Genomic DNA, 16,345 nt, shown 5'->3' with positions numbered 1-16,345 from the left:
GCTTCCTATCAAGCACTTTGAGAGACTGTTTACCGACTGAATGGGTTTACATGTTGTAAAGCAAGCGTGGGTCAAATTATTCACCTAGTATATTAAGTAGGGGAGGTTCATAGATTTGAAGTACAGTGAAATTATCATCATTATTAGGTTTTGTTTGTAGTCAACTTTTGGTTTTCTGAATCGGTGTAGTAAAATGAAATGCTTTTTTGGGGGAAAAGGAGCGCTTCATTGTCTCTCTTCATTGTCCCACCTACTCAACAGCCAGTTGAATCCAGTGGCGCGTTATTCAAATATCTTAGAAATGCTATTACTTCAATTTCTCAAACATATGACTATTTTACACCATTTTAAAGACAAGACTCTCGTTAATCTAACCACACTGTCCGATTTCAAAAAGGCTTTACAACGAAAGCAAAACATTAGATTATGTCAGCAGAGTACCCAGCCAGAAATAATCAGACACCCATTTTTCAAGCTAGCATATAATGTCATATAAATCCAAACCACAGCTAAATGCAGCACTAACCTTTGATGATCTTCATCAGATGACACTTCTAGGACATTATGTTATACAATACATGCATGTTTTGTTCAATCAAGTTCATATTTATATCAAAAAACAGCTTTTTACATTAGCATGTGACGTTCAGAAAAAGCATACCCCCCGCAAACCTCCGGGGAATTTACTAACAATTTGCTAAATTACTCACGATAAACGTTCACAAAAAGCATAACAATTATTTTAAGAATTATAGATACATTACTCCTCTATGCACTCGATATGTCCGATTTTAAAATAGCTTTTGAAGCACATTTTGCAATATTCTAAGTACATAGCCCGGCATCACAGGGCTAGCTATTTAGACAGCCGGCAAGATTAGCCTTCATCAAAATCATATTTCCTATAAGAAAAATGGTCTTACCTTTCCTGTTCTTCGTCAGAATGCACTCCCAGGACTTCTACTTCAATAACAAATGTAGGTTTGGTCCCAAATAATCCATTGTTATATCCAAACAGCGGCGTTTTGTTTGTGCGTTCTAGACACTATCAGAATGCTAAATCACGGTCGTGCGCATGGCGCAGAACGTGACAAAAAATTTCTAAATATTCCATTACCGTACTTCGAAGCATGTCAACCGCTGTTTAAAATCCATTTTTATGCAATTTATCTTGTAGAAAAGCGATAATATTCCGACCGGGAATCTGCAATTAGCTAAACAGCCAAATGAAAATACTCCACGGGGGCAAATCGCGCACGCGCCTAATTCTATTGTCCCATGATGGGACACTTGGAAAAGGAGATAATGTGTTTCAGCCTGAGGCTCCCTCGTCATCGTTCAGGTTTTTCCCGGGTTCTGAGAGCCTATTGGAGCCCTAGGAATTGTCACGTTACAGCTAAGATCCTGACTCTTCAATAAACAGAAGCAAGAACAACAACACCTTGTCAGACAGGGTACTTCCTGCATGAAACCTTGTCAGGTTTTTGCCTGCCATAGGAGTTCTGTTATACTCACAGACATCATTCAAACAGTTTTAGAAACTTTAGGGTGTTTTCTATCCAAACCTGAACAATAATATGCATATTCTAGCTTCTGAGTTGGTGTAGGAGGCAGTTAAAAATGGGCACATATTTTTTCCAAAATTCTCAATGCTGCCCCCTAGCCCGTAGAGGTTAAGGACATTACATCAAAGTTGGATCAGCCTGTAGTGTGGTTTTCCACTTTAATTTTGAGTGTGACTCCAAATCCAGAACTCCATGGGTTGATAAATTGGATTTCCATTGATTATTTTTGTGTGATTTTGTTGTCAGCACATTCAACTATGTAAAGAAAAAAGTATTTAATAAGATTATTTCTTTCATTCAGATCTAGGATGTGTTGTTTAAGTGTTCCCTTAATTTTTTTTGAGCAGTATATAAAAACAGCATTTTACATTGGCGCATGATGTTCAGAAAATATTTTGCCTCCAATACCGCCGGTGATTAGCGCTACAATTTACAAAATTACTATTCGAAAACATTGGTAAAATATAATATTGTCATTCAAAGAATTATAGATTAACAACTCGTGAATGGAACCGCATTGCCAGATTTCAAAATAACTTTACTGGGAAATCACACTTTGCAACAATCTGTGCTCAGAAAAATACGCTAGGCGATACAGACCAGCGCCATCTTGGAACCATCTACAATCATAAATAGTATTAGAAATATTCACTTACTTTTGATAATCTTCATCAGAAGGCACTTCCAGGAATCCCAGGTCAGCAACAAATGTTGTTTTGTTTGATAAAGTTCACAATTTATGTCGAAATAGCTCCTTGTTGTTTCCACGTTCTGTAGGCTACTTCAAGTGTACGATGCGCGCGGAACATGTCGCCACGAAAAGTTTAAAAAAAATCTATTTACATTCGTTCAAACATGTCAAACGTTGTATAGCATAAATCTTTAGGGCCTTTTCAATCAGAACTTCAATAATATTCAAAGCGGACGATTGCATTGTCTTATAAAACGTTTCGGGAACAAAACATTCCCCACATGCACGCGCGCCATAGTAGTAATGGCCATCCGCTTGTGACCAAGTTTCCAGGCTTCTCGTTCGGTCTGTTTTTACCGGAGAAGACTCAAACCACTTTGTAAAGGCTGTTGACATCTAGTGGAAGCCTTAGGAAGTGCTAAATGAGTAACCAGTCCCTGTGTGTTTCATAGGCAAAGGCTTGAAAGTGATTCCACACATCAGATTTCCACTTCCGTTAGGATTTGTCTCAGGTTTTTGCCTGCCATATGAGTTCTGTTATACTTACAGACACCATTCAAACTGTTTTAAAAACTTCAGAGAGTTTTCTATCTAAATCTACTAATAATACGCATATTGTAGTTCCTGGGCCCGAGTAGTAGGCCATTTAATATGGGTACGTTTTTCATCCGGCCGTGAAAATACTGCCCCCTACCCTAGAGAAGTTAAGTCTGCACAGACAACTAATTACCTTTTACACACTATATGCTGACTGCCACATATACAAAGGATGTGCTTGTTTATAAAAGCGTTGAACCGGCACTGGTCGTTGAGCTTCTCAACTATCCACTGTTGAGTGGATAGTTGATTCTCCGTTTTAGCTAATCTTATAATAAAGTGTTGTTTGAAATAATCTGCAGTCTCTCTTCCTTTGATTAGATATTCCACAACACGTTGCATCAACCAATGGTTCCATGCCATGTCTTGGACTGTGCAGTCAGGCACCAGATTGTTATAACATATGATGTGGTAATATGTAAAACATCTATCCAGGTGTTGAAAGATCTGGCAGGAGTCCGCAACGTCTGAGCAGAGGAACTCGCCCAACCTGTTATTGATGCTGTGTTCATATCAAGTAGGAAGCTCAGAAAATACTACTAAACTGGGAGCAATGAGTTGGGTGCCTTAATGGTGTTATGTAGTTGTGTTGTCATGTTGTGAATGTTGTATTGTAGTAACCAACTGTATTTAATGGTGTTATGTAGTTGTGTTGTCATGTTGTGAATGTTGTATTGTAGTAACCAACTGTATTTAATGGTGTTATGTAGTTGTGTTGTCATGTTGTGAATGTTGTATTGTAGTAACCAACTGTATTTAATGGTGTTATGTAGTTGTGTTGTCATGTTGTGAATGTTGTATTTTAGTAACCAACTGTATTTAATGGTGTTATGTAGTTGTGTTGTCATGTTGTGAATGTTGTATTGTAGTAACCAACTGTATTTAATGGTGTTATGTAGTTGTGTTGTCATGTTGTGAATGTTGTATTGTAGTAGGCCTTACCCCCACCAACAGAGACAGCAACAGACGACACAGAGAAAGTGATGGAGAGAGGCAGAGGATGGGAGTGTACAGTAGACTGGGATTCTAATTACTGCACTGCGCATGTGTGTGTGTGTGTGTGTGTGTGTGTGTGTGTGTGTGTGTGTGTGTGTGTGTGTGTGTGTGTGTGTGTGTGTGTGTGTGTGTGTGTGAGAGAGAGAGAGTGAGAGGGTGTTTTGGTACTGTAGGATTCTTTAATCAGTGTGGCTCATTGGACAGGTCAGAGTCTCAACACAATTGAAAACTTACCATCAACAAAACACCAAATGATGGAATTTCTTGTGGAAGAATGGTGTCACATCCCTCCAATAGAGTTCCAGACAGTTGTAGAATGTATGCCAAGGCTCATTGTAAGAGCTGTAAAGAGAGAGGGAGTGGGAGAGAGAACAGGCAGAACCTGATATGGAAATGAGCAGAAACGAAAGTATCTTTCGAAGACCTAATGATCATTCAGACTCTGTTTCTATTGAGAGATAAAAGGTAAGACGACAATTGTTTATGTGTATTAATATAGTTGATGATATTGTTATGTGTACTCATATAGTTGATGATATTGTCTTGTGTATTAATATAGTTGATGATATTGTTATGTGTATTCATATAGTTGATGATATTGTTATGTGTATTAATATAGTTGATGATATTGTTGTGTGTATTCATATAGTTGGTGATATTGTTATGTATATTCATATAGTTGATGATATTGTTATGTGTATTCATATAGTTGATGATATTGTTATGTGTATTAATATAGATGATGATATTGTTATGTGTATTAATATAGTTGATGATATTGTTGTGTGTATTAATATAGTTGATGATATTGTTATGTGTATTAATATAGTTGATGATATTGTTATGTGTATTCATATAGTTGATGGTATTGTTGTGTGTATTAATATAGTTGATGATATTGTTATGTGTATTCATATAGTTTATGATATTGTTGTGTGTATTAATATAGTTCATGATATTGTTATGTGTATTAATATAGTTGGTGATATTGTTATGTGTATTCATATAGTTTATGATATTGTTATGTGTATTCATATAGTTTATGATATTGTTGTGTGTATTAATATAGTTCATGATATTGTTATGTGTATTAATATAGTTGGTGATATTGTTATGTGTATTCATATAGTTTATGATATTGTTATGTGTACTAATATAGTTAATTATATTGTTATGTGTATTAATATAGTTGGTGATATTGTTGTGTGTATTCATATAGTTGATGATATTGTTATGTGTATTCATATAGTTGATGATATTGTTTTGTGTATTAATATAGTTGATGATATTGTTGTGTGCATTAATATAGTTGATGATATTGTTGTGTGTATTAATATAGTTGATGATATTGTTGTGTGTATTAATATAGTTGATGATATTTTTGGTGGACAGTGTTATAATAGTCCTACTCTCCTTAAAATGTTTTCGATATAAATTAGATGCGTGGGGTGAATTCGTTCTGTGTCCATCTGTGTGTCCCAGGGTGATCGCTCCTACACTATCTACAATCTAAAAGGGTTCTTTGACTGTCCCCATAGGAGAACCCTTTGTAGAACCCTTTTTTTGGTACTAGCTAGAACCCTTTTGGGTTCTTTGAAGAACCCTTTCCACAGAGGGTTCTACATGGAAGCCAGAAGGGTTCTACCTGGAACCCAAAAGCGTTCTCCTATGGGGACGGCCGGAGGACCCGTTTGGAACCCTTTATTCTAAGAGTGTACTGTATCATAGGTCTATAGACTTGTCTTCTCAAAACAGGTTTAAAACGCAACAAACAACAAACAAACATTTTCTCTTTATTATCTACAGTTAACTCTTTTCACTCAGGAAGGTATGTTGTGTGAAAGAGAGACTTGTAAATATTGTGGAAAGACTAACAACAACTTACACTTCCTCAAAACAGTTTGTGTGTATTCATTAGTGCCCACCGTAGCAAAACGTTTGGCAACAGAAACCGTTTAGGTCACATTGTACAGCGTTTAGAGTAAACGGTTTATGTTTTATGCAACATTTTAAAACGGTTGGCTGTGGAGTAAACTAATGAATACAACCCAGGTTGTCGCCTACGACTCAGCATGTTGATACCTGCCTCTTGCTGAAACCTGAACGTAGCCTGAGGGGTATACTATGATACAGGCTTGATATACTGGTTTTCTAAAGCTAGCCAGCTTCAGTTAGCTTCACATTCCAGCTCAGGCCTCACCCATCAGAATATACAGAACAGAACAGAAAAAATCGCAATGAAGTTTCAAGGTGAGAATCCTGCCAGGGATTTTTGTAAAGTGTGTAGATAAATTAAATGTAATGTTAGTATAGTGAATGACAGTAAAACTCTCCTAACAGTCTACTACTACTGAGACAGGTTGGTGTAATGTTAGTATAGTGAATGACAGTAAAACACTCCTAACAGTCTACTACTACTGAGACAGGTTGGTGTAATGTTAGTATAGTGAATGACAGTAAAACACTCCTAACAGTCTACTACTACTGAGACAGGTTGGTGTAATGTTAGTATAGTGAATGACAGTAAAACACTCCTAACAGTCTACTACTACTGAGACAGGTTGGTGTAATGTTAGTATAGTGAATGACAGTAAAACACTCCTAACAGTCTACTACTACTGAGACAGGTTGGTGTCAGTTTAATCAGACAAAATGGAGCTGACTGGACGTGGTCAATTTTTGTAGGGGTTACTACATTTTTCGTAAGGAAAACTCAAGTCTGAAATTTCTAAGTGGAAATTACAAACTTCAGAAGCCTTTTTAAACCTCTAATACACTACAAGTTTTACATTTCCTGCATTGCTGGAAAGTTATTCTGCAGTGGGGGGTGATCAAATTAAGATCCTACATCTGTACACATAATTGTACATGGGGATATGTATGGTGGTCTATAACATCCAATCACAGAGGTTTACATCAGCTGACAGTTGCAATGTTATTGCTCATAACTCAAACTGCCCTTTTCAGATAAAGACATAAACTCTGTACAGATGTAGGATCTTAATTTGATCACCCTGTTGCAGTAAAACTAAACTTGTAGTGTATTTGAGTGTTATTAAAACTTTAGAAAAGGTTTCTGAAGATAATAAATTCCACTTTTCCATTTTAAAACTGTTCATTAATTATAATCCACACAATAATTCAAATGTCCTGTTTCTGCAGGATTATTTTCCTGGTGTAGCAAACTGGCTCAAATTAAGATCCAACATCTGCAGCAATATACCCCTCTCTAATGTATATGGCTCTATTGAGATTCACTTTTGACCATTTGACATCTTGTATTTACTGTTGTTTAGGCTGGTTGAATGAGTTGCCTGTGAAAGCTACTTCATCTGCAAGAAAACAGGGGCTGCACCAGTGACTGTCAGAAGTTTTGTGATTTCCTCATATGAACGTGAAAGTAAGTGCATTGTCTACGCAGTTACAAAAATGGCTGTTGAAACTGTGGCACATATTTCTCGGTAACATTGAATAAATGTGTTGGTATGTAGGAAAGACGGGCAGACTCTCATACTGTTGGTCTAGACTACCTACAAACTATTATAAGGCTATGATCACTTATCATGCCGACAAACCTGATGGTCTCTGTGAACTGATCTGAACAGGTTTAGACTGGTCATCTATGATATGTAGGTTATATACAGTACATTCTCTGTCCTGCTACTGGTAGGACTATAACATTATGTTGATCTGAACAGGTTTGGACTGGTCATCTATGATATGTAGGTTATATACAGTACATTCTCTGTCCTGCTACTGGTAGGACTATAACATTATGTTGATCTGAACAGGTTTAGACTGGTCATCTATGATATGTAGGTTATATACAGTACATTCTCTGTCCTGCTACTGGCCTATAACATTATGTTGATCTGAACAGGTTTAGGCTGGTCATCTATGATATGTAGGTTATATACAGTACATTCTCTGTCCTGCTACTGGACTATAACATTATGTTGATCTGAACAGGTTTAGACTGGTCATCTATGATATGTGCGTTATATACAGTACATTCTCTGTTCTGCTACTGGTAGGACTATAACATTATGTTGATCTGAACAGGTTTAGACTGGTCATCTATGATATGTAGGTTATATACAGTACATTCTCTGTCCTGCTACTGGTAGGACTATAACATTATGTTGATCTGAACAGGTTTAGGCTGGTCATCTATGATATGTAGGCTATAGCCGATGTATAGACCTTGATCTGCATATCACTAACAAACTGTTATTATACATTATAACCTGGTCTACTTTAAATAATATAACATCTCTCACTTGATGCAAAAAACCTTTCTGAATGGATCAACAATTTCCTCCTCGGATCAATCATGCCCGTTTTAGCCCTTCTGTCTAAATTCTCAGATATGTTTAGAAAAGAACAGATTGAAAGACAATAAATATCCTACTGTTAGTGAATACAAATACGTGTGAGACATGGCCTTGTGTTGCTGTACTGTCTATAACTACCTTAACAAACAGTGACTTATTATTATTATTGTTATTATTATTATTATTATTATTATTATTATTATTGTTGCTGTACTGTCTATAACTACCTTAACAAACAGTGACTTATTATTACTTTAATTATTATTATTATTATTATTGTTGTTCTGTCTATAACTACCTTAACAATCAGTGACTTATTATTATTATTATTATTATTATTATTGTTGTTGTTATTGTTATTATTATTATTATTATTATTGTTGCTGCACTGTCTATAACTACCTTAACAAACAGTGACTTATTATTATTATTATTACTATTATTATTATTGTTGCTGCACTGTCTATAACAACCTAAACAAACAGTGAGTTATTATTATTATTATTATTATTTTGTTATTATTGTTGTTGTTCTGTCTATAACTACCTTAACAAACAGTGACTTATTATTATTATTATTATTATTGTTGCTGTACTGTCTATAACTACCTTAACAAACAGTGACTTATTATTATTATTATTATTATTGTTATTATTGTTGTTGTTCTGTCTATAACTACCTTAACAAACAGTGACTTATTATTATTATTATTATTATTGTTATTGTTGCTGTTCTGTCTATAACTACCTTAACAAACAGTGACTTATTATTATTATTATTATTGTTATTGTTATTATTATTGTTGTTGTTCTGTCTATAACTACCTTAACAAACAGTGACTTATTATTATTATTATTATTATTATTATTGTTGCTGTACTGTCTATAACTACCTTAACAAACAGTGACTTATTATTATTATTATTATTATTGTTATTGTTGTTGTTCTGTCTATAACTACCTTAACAAACAGTGACTTATTATTATTATTGACAGTTACCATGGAGATGAAATGTCACAACAACATGTTCATGTGATGCATTAAATCACCTGACTGTTTCTATGTCTGTTAGTAAATGTTTTATTTCTCAAAGAGACAATGAATAAATGAGAACAATTGACAGTCAAGAACTAGTTGTCACTGTGTTAACCACAACCAACATGCTGGATCTCTGTTTACAGAGGTCAGTGCTCTAAAATGAGTCTCTCTGGGGAGAGAAAGGAAGGGGGCCCTGCCTCTAAAATGAGTCTCTCTGGGGACAGAGAGGAAGGGGGCCCTGCCTCTAAAATGAGTCTCTCTGGGGAGAGAGAGGAGGGGGGCCCTGCCTCTAAAATGAGTCTCTCTGGGGAGAGAGAGGAGGGGGGCCCTGCCTCCAAAATGCATCTTTCTGGTGGACATGACACCAAAGCTAAGAGGTGAGATAACAATTTTATGAATAATTCATGAAGTTTATTTCCTATATAAATAGCTATCTTAAGATGAATGCACTTACTGTAAATCTCTCTGGATAAGAGCATCTGCTAAATCAGGGGTTCTCAATCCGGGGTCTGCGGAGGTACTGCAGGGGTTCTGCAGGAAGCTCGGGGAGTGGTGGTGTATCCAGGGAGAAAACTAAACTAATATTCTGAAATGTCATTGTGGTCTTATGTTACCGTCTATTGGAATTATTTAGCAACTGCAGTAGTGCTGAAAAATTGTGTTATTCCTTACTAAAGTAGTAATTACTCAGAATTACTAGTTAATTTTATCGCTTACAATCATAAAATAAGAACTTATAGCATAACAAACAATTAAACTGACATAAACCAAAATCACTATATATGTAGTTATTTAGTTAATTACCAAATTGAGCCGGTCGGTCACATTTGAGAGTGAGGGAGATAGATAGCATTTTGCATAAAAAAACATGATTTTTGTCTCTCTGAAATGAAACCATCAAGTGATAGATTTTAAACAAATCCTTGTCTGTGAGAGATGTAATAATTAATACATAATTTCTTTAAACAATAAAAGCTCATTTCTGTAAAGTGATATGTTGCGTTTTGGAACTCTTCTTATGTTTCCCATCTGAGATCAGAGCAGATGAGAGATGTAATGTTTGTCTCTGTTGTGTTGAAGTCCAATCAAGCAGGAGAGACCAGCCTCCCCTGTACCCAGCTGTGTGTCCATGAAGAGTGACTGGTCTATGGTTCAACCTATACACTTTAGAGAGGTAGACTTTTCTACTGAACAAAGGTAAGAAGAACTCATGGGTCATGGTCAGTGAGTTAAACAACATCGTCTCTAGTCATTTCTCCTCTCCCATTTTCACATTTCTTTTTGTTGTTTTCATAACCCATAGTCTTAAAACAATATTAAACAAACACAAAGTTCCCTCCCTGTGTGTGTGTGTGTGTGTGTGTGTGTGTATACTGTAATCTCATGTTTTGTCCACAGAAACCAACAGGAGAGATCAGAGTCAGAGATTCTCAGTGGTCAGTCTTCCCAGAGTCATCAAACAGACCTGGACTCTCTATTCAGTGTATGTGATCCTGTTATGAACATTTGTTTTTGTTTTCCTCAAGTAAAGTTGATCTGTCAATTATTCATTATTGTGTTAATGAGAAAGCATTTATTCTCTTGCTTAACTTATTTACATGATTTATTTCAGATGCTTGAAGAGAAAATTATGACATTTGTGAAGAACGAGCTGAAGATGTTCAAGAGGATTCTTAGTCCAGAACTCCCAGAAGGCTTTGAGAGTCAGAAGCAGGATAAGGAAGTGGTGGATGCTGAAGATGAGAAGCAGGAGAGCTGTGCCAGAGAGGGGGCTCTGAAGATCACACTGCACGTCCTGAGGAAAATGAACCAGAAGGAGCTTGCTGACACACTGGAGAACTGTAAGATCTGTCTGCCTCATGTTGAATGCTGTTTTATAACATTTAAAAGCTGTAGCTAAATTACAGCTAAAGTAGCTGTGTAACTCAATGATATTGTAGCAGCCTTAACACAACACCTAGTGACCTCAACAGTAGCAGAAGGGATGTGTTGTGTTGATTAATTTAGAGACAGTGAGAGACAACATTAATAATACCATCAATAATACCAATAATAATATAATCAGTCACACCAGTCTGTAATGCATTATGAAAACATTTACACATTTATACTGTCGTGTCTTATCAAATAACTTCCTGTAATTATTATCACGCGATTAAACTGATTAATTGTTTAACTGTAATTAACTAGGAGATCGGGGCACCAAGGAAAATATTGAGATTACAAAATTATAATTTTGCTAATATAACTTTCCTATATTATAACATTATATATTATATTATATTATATTATATTATAGTATAGGCAGATTATCTTCTGGTTTAACCTGTTATGGCTAGGGGGCAGTATTTTCACGGCCGGATAAAAAACGTACCCGATTTAATCTGATTATTACTCCTGCCCAGAAACTAGAATATGCATATACTTATTAGCTTTGGATAGAAAACACTCCAAAGTTTCTAAAACTGTTTCAATGGTGTCTGTGAGTATAACAGAACTCATTTGGCAGGCCAAAACCTGAGAAGATTCCATGCAGGAAGTGCCCTGTCTGACAATTTCTTGGCCTTCTTGATTATCTCTATCCAATACAGGGGATCTCTGCTGTAACGTGACACTTCCTACGACTCCCATGGGCTCTCAGAAGGCGGCAAAAAGCTGAATCGTGGCTTTGCAGGCTCTGGCTGAAAAACATTAGCGCGTTTGGATAGTGGCTGGTACTGTGAGACTCAGGCTCGTGCACGAGTTGACTCCATGTTTTATCTTTGAACAAAAACCACCATTCCCGGTCGGAATATTATCGCTTTTTTATGAGAAAAATGGCATAAAAATTGATTTTAAACAGCGGTTGACATGCTTCGAAGTACGGTAATGGAATATTTAGACATTTTTTGTCACGAAATGCGTCGCGCGCGTGACCCTTCGTCACCCTTGGATAGTGTCTTGAACGCACGAACAAAACACCGCTATTTGGATATAACAATGGATTATTTTGAACCAAACCAACATTTGTTATTGAAGTAGCAGTCCTGGGAGTGCATTCTGACGAAGAACACCAAAGGTAATCAAACTTTTCTAATAGTAAATCGGAGTTTGGTGAAGGCTAAACTTGCTGGGTGTCTAAATAGCTAATCCTGTGATGCCGGGCTATGTACTCAGAATATTGCAAAATGTGCTTTCACCGAAAAGCTATTTTAAAATCGGACACCTCGATTGCACAAAGGAGTTCTGTATCTATAATTCTTAAAATAATTGTTATGTTTTTTGTGAACGTTTATCGTGAGTAATTTAGTAGAAGTGTTCGGTGGGAATGCTAGTTCTGAACATCACATGCTAATGTAAAAAGCTGGTTTTTGATATAAATATGAACTTGATTGAACAAAACATGCATGTATTGTATAACATAATGTTCTAGGGTTGTCATCTGATGAAGATCATCAAAGGTTAGTGCTGCATTTAGCTGTGGTTTTGTTTTTTGTGACATTATATGCTAGCTTGAAAAATGGGTGTCTGATTATTTCTGGCTGGGTACTCTGCTGACATAATCTAATGTTTTGCTTTCGCTGTAAAGCCTTTTTGAAATCGGACAGTGTGGTTAGATAAAGGAGAGTCTTGTCTTTAAAATGCTGTAAAATAGTCATATGTTTGAAAAATTGAAGTTTTTGTATTTTTGAGGAATTTGTAATTCGCGCCACGCCTATCATTGGATATTGGAGCAGGTGTTCCGCTAGCGGAACGTCTAGATGTAAGAGGTTAAATGGTGTATTTTATCTCGCGTCCAGTCTCATTCCAAACGTCGTAAATTGTTGTATCTGCACGAATCCAGCCTTTACTAAATCATCCATACATCAATTGTCTTGAAATCATTTATTTACTAAACTAAGTAATTCACAGAAAGCATACAAAAAGTAATTATCGTCACAAAGAATTAGTAGAGTAATGTGCTCTAGTGGGCTAAACAGGCATGGCTGGTGTCTTGTTAATAAACAAAGGGTCATAAAGGGTAGCTGAGGAGTCACACAGAGATCATTAATATTAACAATTGATATGCTAAGCCTTTGTACATGAACGCTCACTCATTCGGGAACAATTGTAATCAATATATATTTTCGCTCAGTGTGTCGTCGGGATCCTTGTTGGAGAGTTTTTGTCCTGTTGGAGAGTTTTTGTCCCGTTCTCTCTCTCTCTCGGTTAGAATGGATCTGTCAAAGCGACATTCATTAATGTCGTTATAGAATGGATGTTTCGTCGGTCTTCGCGTTCAATGATATAATTTCTAGCTGCAGACTATTCATTAATATCAAAGACTTGTTATTATTCTGTCAGTCTCTATAGTCTAAAAGTTAAACCACGTGGTATAGTTAACTTTCAGTAGAGGAATTGGATGGTCAAACCTTGGCTCTCTCTTCTGAGGTAAGCTGGTCTCATGAAAGAAAATCAGGGTGGGGGTTTTATACGTGAACATAGAACAGGCTTGTCACATGACGCCTGGTTCTGTCTGTGTCCCTGGGGGGCGTGCCAATGACTGATTTAAGCTTTGAACAGAAATACATTCTATCACATTAACATCAGTACATAGCATCTCAACGTATTCCAAATAGCTTTATCCTTATTAATACATTTTATACAACCATTTAGATGCAAGTCCCATAGCTGAGGCTATTAACCTCTCTGGCGCATGTGGGACGATTTCGTCCCACCTACGTAACAGCCACCTGAATTCAGTGGCGCGATTTTTGAATCGTTTGAAATACTATTACTTCAATTTCTCAAACATATGACTATTTTACAGCTATTTAAAGACAAGACTCTCCTTAATCTAACCACACTGTCCGATTTCAAAAAGGCTTTACAATGAAAGCAAAACATTAGATTATGTCAGGAGAGTGCCCAGCCAGAAATAATCAGACACCCATTTTTCAAGCTAGCATATAATGTCACATAAACCCAAACCACAGCTAAATGCAGCACTAACCTTTTATGATCTTCATCAGATGACACACCTAGGACATTATGTTATACAATACATGCATGTCTGTTCAATCAAGTTCATATTTATATCAAAAAACTGCTTTTTACATTAGCATGTGACGTTCAGAAAAAGCATACCCCCCGCAAACTTCCGGGGAATTTACTAACAGTTTGCTAAATTACTCACGATAAACGTTCACAAAAAGCATAACAATTATTTTAAGAATTATACATACATTACTCCTCTATGCACTCGATATGTCCGATTTTAAAATAGCTTTTCGGATAAGCACATTTTGCAATATTCTAAGTACATAGCCCAGCCATCACGGGCTAGCTATTTAGACACCCACCCAGTTCAGCCTTCACCAAAATCACATTTCCTATAAGAAAAATGTTCTTACCTTTCTTGTTCTTCGTCAGAATGCACTCACAGGACTTCTACTTCAATAACAAATGTAGGTTTGGTCCCAAATAATCCATCGTTATATCCAAACAGCGACGTTTTGTTCGTGAGTTCTAGACACTATCAGAATGCTACATCACGGTCTCGCGCATGGCGTGACAAAAAATGTCTAAATATTCCATTACCGTACTTCGAAGCATGTCAACCGCTGTTTAAAACCAATTTTTTATGCCATTTATCTCATAGAAAAGCGATAATATTCCGACCGGGAATCTGCAATGAGCCTAATCAGCCGAATGAAATTTCTCCACGGGGGCGAATCGTGCATGCGCCTCATTCAATGGTCCTCTGATCGGCCACTTACCAAAGGCGATAATCTGTTTCAGCCTGAGGCTGCCTCGTCATCCTTCATGTTTTTCCCGGGTTCTGAGAACCTATTGGAGCCCTGGTAATTGTCACGTTACAGCTAAGATCCTTACTTTTCAATAAACAGATGCAAGACGCACGACTCCTTGTCAGACAGGCCACTTCCTGCATGAAACCTTGTCAGGTTTTTGCCTGCCATAGGAGTTCTGTTATACTCACAGACACCATTCAAACAGTTTTAGAAACTTTAGGGTGTTTTCTATCCAAACCTGAACAATAATATGCATATTCTAGCTTCTGAGTTGGTGTAGGAGGCAGTTAAAAATGGGCACATATTTTTTCCAAAATTCTCAATACTGCCCCCTAGCCCAAACAGGTTAAATAAACAGTTTTATGGTAATATGGCTATATTGTCTCTTCTGAGTATCACACAATTGTACCAAGCGGACCAGTTCGTAGCTGGATTCTTCACCGATCTTTTAACCTTCTACAGAACATAAATGTCATTCGGTTCCCCAATTCTGTGAGTTGGAAGAATTTCCTTGTCTTTCTATGAAATCCCTCTCAGTCTCAACTGGGCCTGTTAGGCAGGACATTTCCTTTGGAATTTACGACCGCCTTGACAGGGCCTGGGTAGGGAGAGGTAGGTAGGGGGATGGTGCAAGGGGGAGGGGGTCAAATGTGCTCCCTGTTACCAGAGAGAGGCCAACGTTATGACAATACATTCAGTTAACCTCTCTGGTGCAGGTGGGACGAATTCGTCCCACCTACGTAACAGCCACTTAAATCCAGTGGCGCGATTTTTGAAACGTTTGAAATACTATTACCTCAATTTCTCAAACATATGACTATTTTACAGCTATTTAAAGACAAGACTCTCGTTAATCTAACCACACTGTCCGATTTCAAAAAGGCTTTACAACGAAAGCAAAACATTAGATTATGTCAGGAGAGTGCCCAGCCAGAAATAATCAGACACCCATTTTTCAAGCTAGCATATAATGTCACATAAACCCAAACCACAGCTAAATGCAGCACTAACCTTTTATGATCTTCATCAGATGACACACCTAGGACATTATGTTATACAATACATGCATGTCTGTTCAATCAAGTTCATATTTATATCAAAAACCAGCTTTTTACATTAGCATGTGACGTTCAGAAAAAGCATACCCCCGCAAACTTCCGGGGAATTTACTAACAGTTTGCTAAATTACTCACGATAAATGTTCACAAAAAGCGTAACAATTATTTTAAGAATTATAGATACATTACTCCTCTATGCACTCGAAATGTCCGATTTTAAAATAGCTTTTCGGATGAAGCACATTTTGCAATATTCTAAGTACATAGCCCAGCCATCACGGGCTAGCTATTTAGA

At 36.7% G+C, this 16,345-nt stretch overlaps 1 protein-coding gene across 2 annotated transcripts in view; it reads left to right on the top strand.

Annotated features, from left to right (window-relative positions):
- Positions 1-3,790: 3,790 nt before the first annotated feature.
- Positions 3,791-16,345, top strand: part of LOC115186769 (tripartite motif-containing protein 16-like) — a 452,306-nt gene continuing 439,751 nt past the window's right edge. Inside the window, exons 1-3 of one of the 2 annotated variants that reach the window (XR_003875892.1) lie at positions 3,791-4,314; positions 7,146-7,249; positions 9,365-9,395. The gene's annotated coding sequence lies outside the window, so the exon portion shown is untranslated. Of the gene's footprint in view, positions 4,315-7,145; positions 7,250-9,364; positions 9,396-16,345 lie in introns of those variants that run through there. The other variant, XM_029746273.1, reaches the window with a different exon arrangement.

The sequence above is a fragment of the Salmo trutta genome, unplaced genomic scaffold, assembly GCF_901001165.1.
Source record: "Salmo trutta unplaced genomic scaffold, fSalTru1.1, whole genome shotgun sequence".
NCBI lineage: Eukaryota > Metazoa > Chordata > Actinopteri > Salmoniformes > Salmonidae > Salmo > Salmo trutta.
Note: the sequence above shows the minus strand (reverse complement) of the source record. Positions and strands in the feature narration are given on the sequence as shown.